Below are 16713 nucleotides of genomic sequence, written 5' to 3'. Positions count from 1 at the left end.
CAAGGACCTGAGTTCGATCTCCGGTACCAAAAAAAAAAAAAAAAAAAAATGGGCATCTGAAATTAACAGACATTTCTCAAAGAAGTAAAAGCAGCAAATGAACATATGAAAAGTGTTCAACATCACTGGTCATTTGAGAGATGCAGATGAAAACAACACTGAAATTCTACCTCACCCAAGAAAGAATCACTTCTATCAAGAAATCAGCCAATAACAACTGCTGGCGGGGGTGTGGGGAGAAAGGAACCCTTCTCCATTGTTGGTGGGAGTGCAGACTGGTGCAACCACTGTGGAAATCAGTGTGGAGATATCTCAAAGAACTAGGTCTAGAGGTCCCATTTGACCCCGCTATTCCACTGCTGGAGATCTTCACAAAAGAATTAAAAGAATCATACCTCAGCGATATATGTGGACCTATGTTTATAGCAACACTGTTCGCAATAGCTAAAGCTTGGAAACAGCCCTAGTGCCCATCAACTGGAAACTGGATAAAGAAGATGTGGTTTTTTATAAAATGGAGTACTACTCAGCCGTAAAGAATGAAAAAACTGGAGACATTTGTAGCTAAGTGAATGCATATTGAGGACATACTCTTAATTGAAATAAATAGGGCACACATGTGTAAATACCGAATAGTTTCTCTGATGTGAAAAAATGAAAGTGTAAATAATGATTAAAATGAATAATTGATAATGGGAAATAGGAAGAAAAGATCAAAAGGGGTAGAGGAAGTGGGAGGGGTAGGGGAAAGGAAAGAAGGGAAAGGAAAATTATGCAAAAATGAAAAATTAGAAACAAAGTCTTTTTAAATAGGGAGGGATGGAGGGGGTGAAGGGAGGACAGGGTATGGGGAAAAAATACAAACCAAGGTATATCATATAAAGGTACAAGTGCCCAGTGATAAATGTAAATGTACTGCATACCTAAAATGTACCAATAGTAGAATCTAAGGAAAAATAAATAAAGTGCCCAATGTGATGATTTGATTTAAGTGAATACACACTGTGCAATATTCACACAAACTGATTAATTTCCATCACCTCCTGTGCTGAATCAGGGTCTTTGAGAGTGGCTTAGAGAAAAGGAGGCTGACAAACAAGATCTGTCTCTCATTTATTCAGCATGTTCCAATTACCTTGAAAAAATTACCATTAGAGTAGGAAAACATAATTTTTCTCCAATCTAACATTTTATGTCAATTGTTAGAATAGCAATTGTCTTTTGGGCTCTTGGTTGTACTTGCACACAAAAGTGAGTGAACTTATACATGAAAAATGTTAGTTGCCACTTATTGACCCACTGATTTATTTTGAGGATATTGAAGAAAAATAAATTCAGTTTCCCCAAATATGTGATCACAATCCAGATCACTTCTAGGATCCCAAAATGTGTGAGGGTGCCTCTCCTCCAGCAAGCAAGCAGTCACATGTGCAGCAGGCATCAGCTGTGTGTCCCCTAATGCCATCTGTGTGTCCAATCCCACAGGCTGGGGCTCAGTCCCAAGTTTGCCCCCACTGCAGTCTCTAGGCACAAGTCTGGAGCTCTGCAACCTCTGATAGCTACAAATTCAGTTTCCCAAGAGTCTTGGGTTTGATTAGATTTCTAGAGCACCTTACAGAACTCAGAAAAGCACTGGTACTTGCATTTACTGGTTTATTATAAAGGATATATGAAAGAATACAAATAAATAGTTAGATGGAGAGATGCATGGATGTAGGGTTCTGAAAGGGTCCCTGGACTTGGGGGTACCACTCTCCCAGCACCTTCCTGGGTGTTCCTAGGTGTTTGGTTGCTCAGAAAATTTCTAAATCCTGTGTTTTGGGGTGTTTAAATGGGAATTTTATTGCATATGCATGACTGAAGCACGGACTACTGTGTAAACATGGGATTGGACAAAAGGGCGTGATATGACTAATACACTGGGTGGGGACACTCCCAGGACTATGTGGTCACATTCTTCATGGCCTTCTTTCCTGCTAGGAGGAGCCAGGACTCCTGCTGAAAGAGGATCTCAGACAAAGTAGCACAGAGGATTTCAAAGACCAAAAGGCAGAGGAATATTAGAGAATAGTTTTAGTTTCTATGAGCTTCCTTAGGAAGGAGAAATTCTGTTCCTATGACCTGCCTTGGGGAGAAAAGGGAGCAAGTGATAGGAAGGCCACAGAAGGTCAGAAAAAGAGTTTGCTTTTCTGAGGCCCAAAGCCCCTCAACTTTGTACCGAAAGATTGCATGTCACCTTTGGCACTCAGAAGCTGTTCTAACAGTGCTTTACAAACCAAGGACAAGAGGCCAGATACTTTGGCCTTATTATCCTAGTCATTTAAGAAATAATAAGAGCCATGGGAGTTATAAGTATGAGACAAGAAGTGTGGACAAAAGATAAAAAATCTACATACAAGCCAGGCGCAATTCCATGTTTGTAACCGTAGCACTCAGGGACGTATGGCTAGGAGGATCACAAGTTCAAGACCCACCTGGCCAATATAAGGATCCCTGTCTCAAACAAAAAGCCTTTTAAAGGGCTGGGGATTTAGTTCTATTGTACAGTCCCTCTGATTTGAGTCCATTACACCGCAAAAAAAAAAATATATATATATATATATATATGTCTATAATGCATACATGTTATAATATTACAGGCATGCAATGTTTTTCTGAGAGGCCTTTTTCTCAGCTCTTGAGTCATATAGATGAATATAAAAATAAGTCCTATCCAACAAGAGCATAGGAAAAGAAAGAGGACTTGTTCAACATCTTTTTCCTTCACATGATACGTTCTCATAAAACATCATTTAACCTATGCAGTGCTGGGTACCATGCTTGTCCATTGAGAGTTGCTCACCCACCATAGGCTGTGCACATTTCTGAGAAAAGACGTTGGATTAGGCTAAGTACAAGATAACTGGAAAAAAAACATGGGAGTGAGGAAGATTGTGTGTAGGATGTGAACTGGGGCCCAAAGGAGTGGTGTGAACAAAACCCAGCATTTGACAGATCAGGAGGCAGAGAGAGACTTTTTTTTCCCTGTCCAGTTCATTTACTGAGACTGTGTAGCACAGATGACAGGGGCTGGAAGTGGTAACAGGAAGTTTTGTGCAGAAACATACCGTGTAACACCAAGACTTGTTGATTTGATGACTCCAAGGCTGCCAGAAATGAATGTTTGGGGCCAGAAATGTTATATGATGGAATTTTGTGTTTTCTACCTAAATGCATTGCTAAATATAAATCCCTTGGCATCATGGTTTATAAATGAGTCAACAGTGACAGTATCTGGAGTGAATCAATCTTTCAGTGACTGTTCCTCTCTGGGTTACAGGAGGAAAAAGGCCTGTTTCTGTTACCCTCTGGAGAGCCTACTGAGTTTTGATATCCCTGTTGCTACAAATTTGTATATTTCAAAATATATTCATTCATGTCAAAAATTTCTGCATAGAAATGGCTAATATGTGGCTATCTTTTAGAATGATTTGCAAGAAGGTATAACACCACATTTATCTATGCAATGCCTTGATCACCATAATTAATTTTTTTCTCAGAAAGAGCTGTGAATCACACCTGTATAAATATGTTTTCAGAACAACTTATTTAGGAAAATACTTTATTGGAATATCAGGTCCGGCTTGCCAGCCCTATATAGACATTGCCATGCAGTTGGGTAGTAGAAGTCTATGGACACTGGGCTGTTTATAAAAATACATAAATAAATGAATGGTGTACATTTCCCTTTTCAGTATTGTTATGGTTCAGATATAGAATGTTCCCCAAAGTAGAATGTGTTCAGAGGTGAGGCTTTCAGAAGATTGATGGATGATGGGAACACTTTACTCATCATTGAATTAATTCGTTGAAGAGCTGAACGTGCTGTAGGAGGTGGGGTCTGTTTGGACATAGTGCGTCCCTAGAGGCATGACCTGGAAGTAGATAGCTCCCTTCCTGTCTTCTCCCTTCTCTCTGTGCCTCTGGGCCACCATGATATGAACAGCCTTCTGGCAGACCCTTCAACCATGTCTTCCATGACTTAGAGGCAGCTCATTATGGATTGAATGCTCTAAAAAGCATGAGCTAAAGTAAACTTCCCGTTCTTTAAGTTATGAGTTATGAGGAAGCACTAAGAGACATTTATTAGAAATAAACTCTGCATTAATCACATTTTACCATCCAACGAAAGGCTCTTAGATCCACTATCCTCAGAAATTGGCCCTTTTCCAGATCTTGTCAGTATAGTTTGTCTGGATCCTCTCATACTTGTCCTCCTTTTGTAGACTCAGCAAGAGTCTAATAAGACTCTGTAGTGACTCGGTCCCTGTTATTTATCTGGTATCAAGAAAAGATCATAATGTAGTACATGTTGACCAGCATTGAAAGGGCCACACTTTCATCTTTCTGGGGGTAATGTGAGCCTGCTATGAGGAAAAGGGGAGTGGCTTTGACATTCAAGGGTGCTTAGAGGAAACTGAGTCATCAAGTGTTCCTAGTTAAAGTCTCCCTGTCACCCCTCATTGAAAGTCTCTGACTCACCTCTCCCCAGCTAAGTTCCTGAACTTGACATTTCACACTCTCTGTGACTGAGGATTCAACCTCTTACAGAGCCCTGCTGATCACAGTTTAGGTCTGGACATCATCACTAGCCTTTCCATCTCTCTGACTTCACATTCAGCTCCATTGTTATGTGCTGCCAAAGAGAGCCTAGAGTTTCATAATTTGTCTTCAACTACTGAATAAGCATTTTAGCTTTGCCTTTTCATTTTGAGGTACACTATTGGAACCCACTAATAGCCACCAGATTTCACTTTCCTTGTAATGAATACTTTACCTTCATCTCTCAAATCCGTTGGATGACACACTGCCTGGAGCATTTCTTTGCACCCATATTCTGCCCTGTTTCACCTCTGGGAAAACTTTCACGGCAGTGTTGCCAAGGTCAGGGATTATCAGCGTTCCTCCTGCCAATACTTAAGGGGTCCTGACTGCCAGCTTCTGGTTATCTATCCAGCCCTAAAATGCCACTGTGGAGTCTTGTGTCCTGAGAAAGTCTGGAAACAACCGCCCTGGGCTGGGTTTCCTGGAAAGACAGGGTGAAATTTGTGTGATGGAGGTGTGTTCATTAGGAAGAGGGACAGAACACAGACCAAAGTGGCATCGGATGCAGTTGGGATATTAGCCACAGAAGATGGTGGAGGAGCCCTGGGCTCAGGTTGACCTTCAAAATTGTCTTGCTTCAGCAAGAGACCATTCTTTTGTTCCCAGTGGGTCCCGCTCACCCATTGTGGACTACATAGTGGATTTAGTGTTTCCCCAGGAAAAGGTTTGCTCTTGGGTGAGGTGAATTCCTCGGGACAGGGAGATTCCCAGAGAGGATTCTCTGAGCATTGTCAGCAGGTCAGATTTTCCCATCAGTAGGATAATAAGTGAATCAGTTTTGGAATGAAGATTTAAGTGGTTCACCATAGCATTCTACCCACATGACTTTTGTACATGTTTGTGTGCGTACTGTACTGGAGGTTGAACCCACAGCCTTCCCACTGAGCTATATCTTCAGCCATTTTTACTGTTTATTTTGAAACAGGGTCTCATTAAATCCCTGAATTGGCCAGGCTGAGCTTGAACTTGCATTTCTCCTGCCTCAACCCCCTGCAGCGCTCTATAAGTGGGTTTCTATCACCATTAAGCTTTTTGCAAAGCTATTCATTTTGTCTACAGTTAGCTTTCAATAGTGCTCTCTCCTCCCTTTGAAATTTAACTGCATTTTTCTATGTCTTCAGAAATGTTATTTGCTTTCTAGATGCATTAAATGGCACCTTAGAAGTCTCAATATCCAGTAGAATTCTGTGACTTCTGCGTCTATTTCCTGAATTGGTCTTTAATCAGAACAGGAACATTTTATTACACCGAGTTCACAAAAAATAAAACAAACTCTGGTCCACAGTCTTCTCAGTCACAAGTCTGGAAGAGCCTTACATCTGCTTTGCTTGACTTGACTTAAAGCTTCTCTCTGCCTTTACCCACACCTCCAGCTCCTTTTTACCACTGATTTGGGGCAAGTTAAATGGTTCCAGTACCTAGTCTTTTCTCTCCCTTTCCTTAGATCTCTTACTGTAGAAAACTTGTAATTATAAATTATTTCTCTGCTCCTTTGAAATATAAATCTTTTCTAAAGCCTTTTGCTTTTTGCCAATTTTACTTTCTAAGAGTCTCTTTTCCAGTGAGCTGAGAGCCATGCTGTTGAGATCTAATCATGAAGAAAATAGTGTCTTTATCATCATGACGCTTGAACAGTGGGAGCCTCAGGTTGTAAAACAATTGGAATATATGGAAAGGTTTGCCTTTTCATCAGGAGGTGCCAGTTAACAAACACACATGGCCGGGGTACAGTCTCACTCTTCCAACTCTAGAAACCTCCCTGGAACACTGTTTCAAAAAAGTGAGCTCATACCGAGTTCTGTTTTTCCTCTCTTCTACTGCCATAGCTTGAAATAAAATCTCATTTACTTGTTTTATTTTGTCCATTTCAATTTTCCTTTGCCAATGTATTAAATTTTGTGAGAGTTTCTAAAATATCTTATGGCTTCTCTATATTTACTTTTCTGTCTATTTCACATAATGTAAAAATAAACTACCTTTATTTCAGTTATTGATATAAACTAACATAGTCATATTCATTTTCTTTTTAAATGGATAACAATATTAATAATTATTTATTCAATGGATTCAAGCACATTTATAGATTTTAATGAAAGCTATTCCCATTGACTTTTAATTTAATTTACTAATCAGTCTATCCAACAGTCTATGCCTGTGGGCTTTCAACATTTACACAGGAATATAGGCAGATTGTTTTACAGTCCTCTATTTGGACATGTCTATCCCAATAATTACCTGAAAAAATGGGAATAAATATAATTGATCCGATACTAGAAGAGGTTTAATGTGCAAATCATTTAGATATTAATGGTTGACTGAAACAGAGTTGAAAAACTTCAAATCATGGGATTTTAATTTTGAAAGAACATGAAAAATCTAATACAAGCATATTTTATTAAATTTGTACATAATGCAAGCTGAAATTAAAATCATCCAAATATAACTGTTTCAATATCTACAAATTAATGACATGGATGGGAACAAAACTTTTCCACCAATGATTTTAACATCCCATTATTTTTTCTAATTTGTCTTTCTCACAAAATGCATTTAATGAAGGGACTAGCAAAACACTAGAAGTGGTGCAGTGCGGTGGCACAAGACTGTAATTCCAGCACTTGGGAACCAGAGTCAGGAGGACCACACTTGGACCACTTAGCAAGACACTACCTCGTAAAACAAAAATAAAAGGGTTTGGGGACATAGCTCAAAAACGTATGGAGATATAGCTCAAATGCACATAAGCTTTCTAACATCTTCAAACAAAGACCAAATCTGGATCCATAAAAACATCAAAGCACCATGTAATTGTGATCACTGTTCATTCTGTGTGAGGACCCCCAGCATTTGTAGGGAAAGCCAATAAACATAAGGAAGGGATGATGGATACAAGGGTTCACTGCTTTTCCTACACAGGGATAACTGGAAGGCTTTCAATTATGTTTGTTCTCTCTTCTCCTTTTTTTAATTGATTCTTAGCTTCACGCTGAGATAGTTGTTCTACTTTTTTCTCAAGTGCCAGTACTGGGCTTTTGTTAGGTGCAAAGCGTTCTACTAGGCATCGCTTTGAAAAGAGGAGATTAGACTGTAACCCATCCCCTTTATGGACTTCACCATCACCAGGGGCAAGTAGGGTACATGCAGAAATTGCACAACTGGTCATGTAGACATAGCCCTAATACGATTTATACAATAAGAGTGGAGAACACATCAGCTTTGGTACCTGAAAAACGGATGCTAACATGTAAGCCATGAGGGAAATACTCTGAAAGAGTGACGTTTTGGAAAACTTGAAAGTCGACAGCAGGCTACAGAATGTGTGGAGGAGAAGCCCACAGCAAGCTCTGGGAGATAAGTGAAGGTCATCCTTGAGGCCCTGGAGGAAGAAGACCAAAGAAACCAGAGTGAACCAGAACAGAAATTGAGAGATGAGCAGGGAGACACAGACCTGCAAGACATAAGAAGGAGTGTGTTGAATAAGTAAAGGATTTTGAATTTCAAATAAGACCAGTTGAAAATTTTCACTCAGATAATATATGACATGCTGGCTGGAGAAGTTATGATTTGATTTTTCTCTTTCTTCTGATTTGTAAGTTTCAGTTTTGTTTCCACGTGGGTTATAGTCTAGAACCAGGCAAAAATAGGTAGGAAGGTGTGTTCTTTAGAGAGAAAATGTAGAACTCTAGATAAAGCATAATTTTGCCCCTTAAATTTGCAAAATGTTACATTATACAAAAAAGGAAATGATCGCTATTTTAATAACTATTGTTTTGCTGTATTTTTAATTAATTTTTGCCACATACTTTATAATTTTCACATTTTTAGAATTTTATTTAGTTATTCTCTGTGTTTAGTACTTGAAATTAAGTTCTGAGTATTTTGTAGTATGACTAAATAAACAGTACAATTGCAATTTTGATTTCTTTATAACCTTGTCATTGTTTCACTGCAGACACATATATTTGTGGTTTACTGAAGATTGCTATTTGTGTGTCTGAAGGGCCTTTAAAAGCAACTGTATTCAAAATAGAAACTTTTGATTTCTTCCTTCACTCCACAGCTGGTTTTCACCACATTTTCCCCCTTGCAGGGAATATCAACCCCATACTCAAGTGAAATCTAGACCCCCCTCACTTCTCTCCATCCCTACTGCACTGCCTGTTCCTCTTGTCTGACTGTATTATTGCAATATCTATCTTAATAGTCTTCTCTTGAATGCAGATGAATAAATAGGTCAGTTCCTCACTGCCGAAAAGCAGCTACATAACACCCTTCCCTTTTCTCTGCTTCCTTAACACACTCCCTGTGGTAGAAGGTTGATCAGCTGTTCCTCATATATATATACACACCAGGGATGAGAGTGAAGAGCTCCCTCTTTGTGTTCTCTCTACTTTTGTGGTCTTTGAGCTTTATCATCTTTTCAGTATTAAAAAAAAGCCTGGACTCCTTTCTAGTGTACCCCAGAAGCAGCACAATTAAATGAAGCCACAGCCCAATGCTTATTTTTCAATGTGGTCTGATACAAAGCAGAGAAGGGTCATTATCGCCCTCTGTAACTTTTCTTTCTCGCCTGGCTGAACTGTTCACGGTTAGAGCTTTGCCATTTATTATAACTTTCTGTAATTCACCATATTTCTAACTCCTTGTGATCCAGTGTGCTTTAAATTTATCAATTAATGTAGGCTAAAGTAATGTGGCATGCAAATTAATGAAATGAAGTTCAAAGTTTATGAAATGCTTTTAGACTTCAAAAGGCATATTTTTACTGCAGATGATTAGATTTATTATGTAAGACAATGTAATTATAGGGAAATGAATTTTTTCTCATTGTTTTGATAAAAGGAAAGTAAAAATCTATGATGTCTTCTGCATTAGTGGCTCTGATTTCAGATGTCCAAAATGTCCTATATTTTGAATTCAATAGTGACATCTTAGTGATTAAAGGTGAATTTTATGGAAACATCGAGTTAAATAAACCACATATTTTCTGACTAATGACCAGAGATTAAGAACACAGAGTTTCAGTTTGAGAGTTCTCAGCTCCTTTGTTTACAATGCTTTAGCCCTTAGCACAGTTTCGTAGTGTGTTAGTCATATTGGTTTTTTCTCCAAAACCTAAAACTTAACTTCGTTTTGTGAATCAAATAGCATATATAAATTTTATTGTGCTTCTGTTTTTGCTGTAGTGAGTGTGCAACCCAGGGCCTTCAAACTCAAAATTTCTTTTTAACAATTGTTTTTAAATTTTGAGATGGGACATCACTAAGTGCTAAGTTGCTCGAACTTTGGATGCTCCTGCCTCAGTCTCCTAGAGTGCAAGGATTATAGATGTGCACCCATTCTGGGCTACTTTGTTCATTTGCTTGTACAAAGGGATAGATTGACATATGGACACTTTTATTGTTGGCATTTGGAGGTAAATAAAGCTGAAATTTTCTCAAAGACAATATTGGAAGTACTTTCTACTTACCAAAATTATAGGGAATCTTGCAATAGACATTTTCTTTTCTCTACATCCTTTTTCTGACAAGTTTGTAATTTGGTCTCTGGTAATATCTACCTTAAAGCCTTATTTAAAAGTAGAATTCAGCATCTGTTAAAATGCCTAGTACACCAAAGGTAATCAAACAAAGTTTTCAAGTAGGAAGTTTCAAAAGAGGCACCCTAGACTCCTTTCTAAAATTTTTCTCCTGTAATTCCACGGGGCTTAAAACCTATCAATCCTGTCTTCATATTGTGCTACATATACATTCCCTCACTCTCATTCTTACTGACATCCATGCTATCCATTTCAAATTCTCGAGGTGTCTTAATGGTAAATAATGATGAGATCACTGGAGGTTAATTGCTTGAAGTCTAAAATTGGGACTCTCCCAAAGAACTTCCTACCAATTTCAGATCAAGAAAATTACTTAACTATTCTGTGCTAAAGTTCATCCATCAAAAAAAAAAAAGATGAGTATGTTTTTAGGAGTAAGTACATATAAATTAATTTTCTCCACATAGAACCCTATATAAGATAAGTACACATGGAATTATTATTGTTATTTAGTTGCTCGTTTGTGATACTTTACCACCCTAAATTTTAATCCTTTTTGAAGATTCAATCCCAAGAGCAGTTTGTCCATATTCCCGAGGAACACATTTTTATGCTGTAGTAAGTCCTGCATCTACAAAATTTAATAGTTCACCTTCCTCCTACTCAAATTCTTCACTTTGAAAGAGGTAACTGTCCCATGAGTTTTCAAATATTTCTTCTTCACATGGAATCCTTATGCCTTTTCTTTTTCTCTCCTCAAATCTCAAGTCAGTAAGTTTTTTATTGTAGTTAATGCTTGGACAATGCCACCATACCAGCTTTCTCATCACTAAGACACAATAACTGAGACACCGCTTAAAAGTGGAAAGTTTTAATTGGCTCACAGTTTGGGGGGATTCAGTCCATGGTCAGCTGCTCCAAAGCAGGAACATCATCATGGAAGGTGGTGTTAGAGGGAAGCTGCCCACCTTATGATAATCAGGAGACAGAGAGAAGGGGGAAGCAGCAGACAAGAATACACTCTTCCAGGTCACACCCTTATTTACCTGCCTCTTCCAGTCAGGCTCCATCTCAGAGCACCTATGATTTCTGGGACACATTCTAGATATAATTCATAACAGTCACCCACAGAGTAACTATGTATACTTAGAATTTATATAGTTGACTATCATCATATTTTTAGTCTGATTACATTGTCGGTCCCCCATTGGAAACTGTTTTATTATATTTGCCACTTGCCCTCCCCTCCCCAAACGTTCTCCAGTGCCCAGCATAATGAATGCTTAGAAAATATTTGTGGATGGAAAATAAAAGGAAGTAAATAATTCTCCAACAGGAAAGTGAATGAAATAAAGCAGTCATGCTCTACAAAAGTTCCTCTCTACAAAATGCTGGTCCCCTATCAATTCCCATGGCAGTGAGCAGAGTTATCCAGTCTCTTGCGAAAGTGCATTTATTAAATAGTCATTTTCGATGTGCATGGTGGGTGTTGATGAACTGAAAGCTAAGAAATATTCTTTTCAAGGACTTAGTATTTAGTGTATATTAACAGAAGCACATTGAAGAAATACTGAGATATGCATTTAAAATATGTGTGATATATTTTTGGAGGCCAGCTTGGTCAAATTATTCACTAAGTAATGTCTCATGTTAGATACTTACAGTATTATTCTATCAGAGTAGATCTTTCCATATCCTGAAGATCCCAATGTACCAATATGCCAAAAGATGCCTAATTTCATCTGAAAAATCTAAAAATATACTGCTGATAAAAGTGATAAAGACGAAGCCATCACCGTATTCCAAGAATTCCAATGCCTCCCTCACATTCTCTTTTTCTCTCTCTTACTGTTTTCTCTTACTTTTCTTTTCTGCCCTTAATATCCACTTTTTAGTTATTCCTTTATTTTTCTTTCATGAGTAAGCTGTTAAGAGAATGTTTTATCCATTAACAACAGTGTTTCTTGAAAGTGATGCTCTTTTTGAAATTCACATCCAATCATTCTGTAACATTGCAATGCAGCCCAATTATGTTTGGGGTTTTCCTTTCAACATTATCCAGCATAGTTTCCTAGGTTAACATGAGATTGGCTGTTGACCTTATTTATGAGTATTCCTGTTTTCTCCATATTTTCTGTAAAGTCATATTTAACACTGTATGTGAAGTTCACTGGGTGTGAGCTATTCAATGACTTTATGCACAAACACAAGCTTTTTCACTGATTAGATTGGGTACTATTTTGTTTGCAAATAAATGTGTATATGAAGAGTAGAATGAGAAAATAGTTGTTTCCGAATCCCAGAAGCTGTGTAATATCTTTCCTTTGTTAAGCATTTGTTACCATCTAGCTGTTGCCAGATGCTGTTGCTGCTAACTGTGGTTGAGATAAAAATATATGAAGCATGATGCTTTCATTTCCAGTCCTAAATACCAGGTTACACAACTGGATTGTGAAAGTATGATCATTCATTTAAACTGAGTTGGGCAGGCACTTTTCATGAAGAAATATTTTAATTTTAAGATTCAATAAAGTTCTAGAAGGTATTTTTAAATAAATTGCTTTTAGATTAAAGGAGGAAAATTAATCACTGGAATTTCAGACTTTCTTCTGAGCTGCTGTTTCTTTCTTTTAACGCAAGGTATTTTTTTACATGAATTGTCCTTTTCTTAGGTGAATTTGGAGTCTTCTCTTATGCACCCAACATTGTTTAATATTGCATATTAATGAGAATTCCTCTGGATCTTTTTTCAATTTCTTTAAGTACTGCACCACTTTGGTGACTTTAGGACTCCAATATGTATTTCATGTCAAATTCTATCACTGCAATGAACTTAGACACATTCATCAAAAGTTTTAAGAATATCAACATAGAAAGATAAGTTATGAATTTAAATTTGTGATTAAATACTACAGGATGAGTCAAATGCTATTTCCAGTTAATAATCTTGAAGTAGAATTTTTGATAGACATATTGTTTCCCCTAAGAGGCTACATGATGAATAAGAACACAATATAGGAGGTGGGTCTTTTCAAGTTCAAGGTTCAACAATTGCCAAGTTCATGAATTGGGAAAAAATCAGTCAAGAGACTGGTAAACTTCACTCCAGTAGAAAATAATATCTTCTATAATACTCATAGTGTTATTTTAAAACTCGTAATAAAAATTAATAATATTTGTATTGTATTAATGCTAAATATTTTGTTGTTATTTTAAATATTTCAGTATAATTTTCCTTGATTTTACTGGGATGAGTTGTAGGAAAGAGCTGTACTAACTTTTGGTTGTATCCAATTGGTTTAATTAGAATAGAATTATTGTTGCCTATAAATGTAAGGCATATTCATTTAATGAAACAATGAATAACAATGAATATGTTCTTAAAGCACTACAAGAAGTGATTGATTTGATTACATTGTTCTCTGCTATTTTCCTACTTTACCATAAAGAAGGATATCAGAACTGATTGCATGAAATTTTGGCCTTAATTAGATATTCTGATGAATTTCGCTCTAACCATTCATATCCTAAATGCTAAAGAAAGTTTCTTTGCATAATCTTCTACAACAAAAAAGAGTTAAGATTTTAGAAGTTAAGCATACAATGGGATTAACTGTATTTCTTAAGTGTATAGAACTTTTGACACTAATGGTAACATAAATAGAATGCAGAAATTTATATCTATCATGCTTTAATTTTGAAAAGCAATTCAGTGAAGGGTGGCATTGACAAAACCATCACCATCATAACTTAGTTGGAGAGTACTTAAACAGTGCCACACACTGAAGCAGTGTTAGTTTCTGAATGAAGAAAAAAATAAAAAGCAACATAGAAGGAAATGAAGGATTCAAAGGGCAAAGTCAGGTTGGTGGGTCAGAGTTTGAACATAAAAAGAGAAATACAGTAGTGTTTCTTTCCTTAGTGTTACTTGTATCCTAATATCCCAAACAATCTCTTTTAAGGTAATCACTTCATGGCTCTGGTCCAGCTCATCTGGAGCTCTTCCTTCAGGCATAGAATTGTTTGCTAGATGACTATAACAAGGAATCATAGGGGCTTTATCTATTTCCAAAATTCATATACTTAGCCCACTCTAAAAAATCTACTCTCCAACTGGGATTAAACAGTTCCATAATTCTGCCAGTTATTTATTTGACATGTATGTATTGATCGAGTAAATTTTCTTAGGCATTCTGGAAAGTCTACAGCTAAAGGGTAGTAAAAGAATTGAACCTACAGGTACAATATTGTAAAAGAAGGGATTCAGAAGTTCATAGGGAAGTCTCAAAGTCATTTTATTTGTCTTATTTTCATCATTCTCAGATGTAATTAGTTAACCATTCCTATTATTTGTCAATTTTAAAAACTCCTAAACATCTAGCTCCTGGTCCATTTATCATTTTTTCCTTGAGGTTATCAGTGACTCGCATCAGTTACTACAACAATCTCTATACTGACAACCTTGCTATCATCATTAAATCCTCAAATAAATTTGCTTCCTGTTGCTGAAGTAATCTTTCCATCAGGCAAATACAGTAGTGACATAACAACCCCTAAAAGTGCTCAATACGCTCTTCATTAACAGGATCGAGTCAAATTCATTGTTTGAAGAGAAACAAGAAAAAAGATCCTGCCTGTCAAATTCATTTTAACTTTTGCCTTTTACCTCTTAATCTAAAGTGTAAAACAATAGCAATCTATGTATTTTTTTTTTTAGAAAACATAATAGTGTTTCTTAAACAAATTGTGTGTATGTTTATGTCTGTGTTCAAAATTTCATTTTCAAGTTTATACACCTGGGAAAAATGTGTTAAAATTTGAAATATCAGATCAAAAGCTTTTGCATTTTAAAGGCTATCTTTACTTTACCAGACAAATTCTTTCTTTCTTTATGCTCCTGTTACCTTTCCTATATTCCTTCTTTAAATAAAAACTTTGTATTAACACATGTTACTTTTATATATTAATGGCTTTTGGTGTGGTATTTCTATACTTGCCTAGATCCTGCATTGAAAATCCTATATTTAGAATCATTAATTTCTTTTCTCACCCACTCTTACTTCAGTAAGAGTGAGCAATGAAATTTCACATCAGTTGAAGTAAACAATATAGTTATTTTTGTATCTTGAAGTTCTATGATGGTACTATGTGTAGATAGATACATACATAAATATATACATATTATAAATAAGACACATTGGAATTGAGTTTAAAAAATCAGAATAAGATTTAAAAATAATAAAATATATGAGCTGTTTTAGCTTTCTTATCACTTAAACAAAAATACCCAACACCCACAACTTAAAGAAGGAAAGTTTTAATTTGACTCATGATTTCAGAGGGTTCAGTCCATGGTCAGCTGGCTCCAAGGCAGAAACATTATGGCTGAAAGATGTGGTGGACCAAAGCTTCTCAGTCATGGCAGTCAAAACCAGAGACCATGGTGATGTATGCTGCAATGCAGGACCATAGTAACTGACCTCCAACTTGGCTCCCCCTTTTAACAGCGCATTCAGCTATGGACATCAGTAGATTAATCCATTGATAAGTATGAAACACTGAAGATCCAGTCACCACACCAGGAGTTCCTTAATCCTGTCAAATTTTCAATGAAGTTTAAGTAGCACAAAATCCTTAAGTTAAATACATTATACTTTAAATATACTAGTAACCTAAAAAATAACATACTTAGTAATTAATAAAACATAATACATGCCATAGAAGCTTACGTCCAACAGAAGTAAGTAACATAAGAAAATTCCACCATTTCCCTCAGTAACAACTAGGGACGTAGGGCTAGTCATTAGACTGGAGATCTGAATATGAGTAGGCTGTACTCAGAAATGTATGTAATCAGAAACTCAGTACATATGTGCTCAGAAACAAACTCAGGAGCAGCGATTAATATACAATTGATAAAATTTAAAATGGCCTTCATTTGGCCTGGTTTTTTTTCCTTCATCATTAATTTGATATACTTGGGAATAATAATCTGTACAAGTTACTTATTAAAACTCAGTGCTCAACCTGGATGAGGAAGGAACTGCAATGAAAGAGAATCACCATCTGCTGGGATCCATGACTTGATCAGGTCACCCCTGGATGGCTTGCATTGGTTATTTCAAATTCATCTCCCAAATAAATCAGTCAGAGAGGAGCCAGGAGTCCATTTCCCTGGGTGAGAGGGCTGAGACCTAAAAATACCTCACTAGCATCGACAGCTGGTTAGTAGATCAGAAAATGCGTAGAAATCTACAGTCCTGGGGCATATGAAAATGTACACCTTTAAGTGATTTAAATAGTCTAGGGTGATAAAGAAGAAACCATTTAAAGAAATTTTCAAAGTGTTACAGAACTATCGCACAACCACTAGCATGAGCTCACTCTCTTTGCCAGTGAAATGATTCAGAATTCAGAAAATTAAGGATTCTGATTGGTTACACATTCCTGGATGATTTAGGAGTATCTTTTAACAAATAATGTACTGTATGTCTGAGTCCAATAACAAACATATGTTTCATCTTGATTAC

This window comes from Heterocephalus glaber, unplaced genomic scaffold, assembly GCF_053883595.1.
Source record: "Heterocephalus glaber isolate CG9 unplaced genomic scaffold, H.glaber_assembly_v1.0 deba00001724, whole genome shotgun sequence".
NCBI lineage: Eukaryota > Metazoa > Chordata > Mammalia > Rodentia > Bathyergidae > Heterocephalus > Heterocephalus glaber.
The sequence above is the reverse complement of the archived record's forward strand: the minus strand, read 5'-3'. Positions refer to the sequence as shown.